Here is a 4,665-nt window from a genome sequence, read left to right as displayed (position 1 = left end):
GAATATGCTAAATATACTAAAATACAAATTATACTAACACTTAATACAATATATAAAATATACTAAAAATACAAATAACAAAATTACAAATTATACTAACACTTAATCTAAATCAATTCTAAAAAAAGTATCCACATAGGGTGATTAATAAATCAGGCCCAGCTTGCCATGACTGAGGCAGGGGACTGAGCCTGTGATTCTCTGTGCATAGTAGGTATGGTAAAAGGTGCTCTAAGGTGCTCTGTGTGAATGAGTGTCATGGTGGTAGTGCAAGGGGAGTACCTAAAGGGGAGTACCTAAATGTGTTCAGATTCATACTGTAGCCTTTGGCTTTTGACTTATAGAGGTAGTGACTTCACACAAACTACTTGGGGTTCAGGGTCCCTTGACCTCTTGGGCCCAGTAAGGCTCATTCAGTAATCCATCCTTGCTCACATGCCAAAAATGTTTTGGGGCTCCGCTCTAGACTTCTGGCCCCGTGTGCTTGGTAAACCCCTGTATTAATATAGTTGATATTTACATCAACCCTGTCACCTTTTAATCTTAGAGGGTACTAAAATCACAGATTTATTTTAAACTTTCATATTCAAAGTGAAGCACTAAGTGTGGTTTATTGAAGTTGAATTAAAAAATAACAAAATACAACAGCCTTTGTATTTGTTGTAAACAAGTATATCAGTTTAACTACTTGTTTTTCAACAGCTCTGCAAATGTGCATTAAATGAGCAATCTTAAACTACAAAATAAAACAAAAATAAACAAATATGAATATAATCAAAAATAAAATGTTCCAAAAATATATACGTATTCCTTCTTCGTTCCCCACTCTCAGGCACCTGCAACTCTGAAGTGGACGAACCAGCAATGATAAAACAAATAAATAAATAGCTATGTTAAATGTGTCATGTCATATTAACTGTAACCATTTGCCATCAAGAAAAACCCCACCTGCTGTAGCTGTGGAGACATTGACACTTGATGAAACATCAGGGGCAGGTAGAGTTGGTTGTACTCCAAAGTACTTCAACAGTGTTCCTGAAAAAACAAAATAACATGACTTAACTTTACTTAGAAGTTTAACTTTTAACTTTTATTTTTATACTTTATTATTTTTGACTTAACTTTATTTTTATACTTTATTATTTTGCCATCATTACTTACACTCATCAACAAGCAATTCCACATCTACTATACATATGTACATATACTGTTACTATAAATACCTGGAAAAGTTTCATAAAGTAAAGGCACAGCAACTAGACATGGAACCGGTTTATTCATAGATAATCACTTTTCCGCCAAGAAATATATTTCCTCTATATGAATGGTTGCCAAGCAACGTCGAGACGCAGCTATTTAACTTTTGTATCAAGTTATGATAGCGCAGTAATATAGAACGCAATGTGGTCAAGGTGTATGTTTATGCTGGATTTTACAACAGCATCGAACACGATACAGCCAATCACAATCAAGGACCGGAACTATCAATTTTAGATTTAAGCAATAAGCCCTGAGAGGCCGTAGGCTACACTGATTCTACAACAGCTAAGGGGTTTGTTAGGGCATGACACGCTAGCGGAGGACTATACTGTGGGCTATATCTGGAGCACCATACGGACAATTACCCCCATGAAATGGACGTGTGGGTGTGCATGAGTGTGTGTGTGTGTGTTCTTGTGTGTGTGTGTGTGTGTGTTTGGTGGTTGGGGTGCTGGTCATTCCTACTTTTATCCCAACAGCAGGTGGTTGGCTTATATGAAAGGGACCGGGAGAAGTGGCCTGGCTTGTGAATGTGTGTGTGTGTGTGTGTGTGTGTTCTGCCATGATTGGAAGCACCTGCAGAACATTTTCCAGACCCTTGTAAAGGTCACTGGAGTGTGTGCCGCTCATTTCCTCTCTTACACACACACACACACACACACACACAAACACACGCACACACACACACACGCACACACACACACACACACACACACATACACACCTCCATGTCCCCACATAGCTCACCTGAGCCAACAGGTGTGTTGTCTACATCTTTATTAAAGTCCTCATGCATCGTTTCAGCTGTTTACACACAGGCACCCTGCAGAGGGAGGACACACACACACACACACACACTCACACACACACACGCACACACTCACACAAACACTCTCACACACACACACGCCCGCTCACACACACACACTCTCGCTCTCCACAAACACACCACGCACACACACTCTCACACACACAGCACACACACAAACACCTCACACAGACACTGCTCCCTGCCTGCCTGCCTCTACACACACACACACCCTCTCCACCGCACCACACAAACCTCCTCACACACACCCCACCACACTCTCACACACACTCTGCCCACCGACCACTCCTCACACACACTGGCCACCTCCTCACTCTTTGCCTTTTACACACAACACCCTCCTCACCACACATGCACTCTCACACCTGCCGCACACACTGACACGCTCTCACACACCTGCCCTTTACACTCTCACACACACACACTCTCACACACACAACACACTCTCACACACACACACCTGCGTGCCACCACCTTTTACCTCCTCACACACACACACACACTGCCACTGACACTCTCCACACACCTGCCACACACACACAAACACACTCTCACACACTACGCGCATCTCCGCACCACACACAAACACACTCCTCACACGCACAAACCTCCTCACTCCACACACATACACCTGCACAAACCATCTACACATGCACCACACTATCTCACACCACCACACTTTACTAAACACACTCTCCACACACACACACACACTCTCACACACACTCACACTCCTCACACACATACACTCCTCACCACACACACAAACCTGCACACACTCTCACACACCACCTTGCGCTTTAGGCCACCTCCTCTTTTACACACAAACTACCTCCACACACACACACACACAAACACACTCTCACACACACACACAAACATGCACATAAACACACTCTCACACACACACCAAAACACACTCTCACACACACACACACACACACACGACACTGCTCTCTCACACACCTGACACCTCTCACACCTGAACATGCACATTAGCACACTCTCACACACACACACTGAAACACACTCTCACACACACACACACACACAAACACACTCTCACACACACACAAACATGCACATAAACACACTCTCACACACACACACACACACACACAAACACACTCTCACACACACACACACACACACACAAACACACTCTCACACCCACACAAAGCATGCCGCAAACACACTCTCACTCACACACACACACACACAAACACACTCTCACACACACACACAGAAGCATGCACATAAACGCACATATACACACACACACACACACACAGAAACTGCTCTCACACACACACACACAAACACTGCACATAAGCCACACTCCTCCACACACACACACACACAAACACGCCGACACACTCCTCTCACACACACACACACACAGAAGCACACTCTCACACACACACACAAGCCACCCCACTCTCACACACACCGCACACCGTGCTCTCACACCTGCACACTCTCACACACACACACAAACACACTCTCACACACACACACAAACACCTCCTCACTCACACGCACACACCGACACACTCCCTCACGTACACACACCTCTCCACCTGCGCACACACCTAGGCACTCTCACACACACTCTCACACACACACACCTCCACACACTCTGCGCCACTCCCTCACACACACACACACAAGCCACACACACTCCTCACACACACACACACACACAAACACACTCTGCACACACACACACTGACCTCCTCACACACACACCTGACACTCTCACACACACACTGCATGCACATAAACACTCTCACACACACACAACCACACTCTCACACACACACACACACTGAAACACACTCCACACACACACAAACCACCTCTCACACACACACAAACGTGCACATTAACACTCTCACACACACACACACACACACACACTGACACTCTCCGCACACACACACACAAGCCTGCTCTCACACACACACACAAACATGCATAAACACACTCCTCCACGCACACACACACACGCACAAAGAGCCACTCTCCACGCACACACACACACAGGCACTCCACACACACACTGGGCATGCATGAACACTCTCACACACACAAGGCACACTCTCTCACACACACACCTGAGCATGCACATAAGCACTCTCACACACACACACACACACACAAGGCATCTCACACACACACAAGCATGCTTTTATAGGCATCTCACACACTGGGCATTGCCCGCCGACCTGCTCTCTCACACACACACACACACACACACAAACCCCTCTCACACACACACACACACACACACAAACACACTCTCACACACACTGGGCAATGCACATTCTTGCCTCTCACACACACACACACACACACACAGACTGCCTCTCACACACACACACACTGAAACACACTCTCACACACACTGAGCATGCACGCCGACACGCCTCACACACACACACACACACTAGGCACCTCTCACACACACACACACACACACTGAGCCTCTCACACACACAAACAGTGCACATGAAGCCACACTCTCACACACACACCTGAACGTGCACATAACACGCTCTCACACACACACACAC

Source organism: Alosa alosa, chromosome 8 (genome assembly GCF_017589495.1).
Source record: "Alosa alosa isolate M-15738 ecotype Scorff River chromosome 8, AALO_Geno_1.1, whole genome shotgun sequence".
In the NCBI taxonomy this organism is placed as follows: domain Eukaryota; kingdom Metazoa; phylum Chordata; class Actinopteri; order Clupeiformes; family Clupeidae; genus Alosa; species Alosa alosa.
This window is presented reverse-complemented; position numbering follows the sequence as displayed.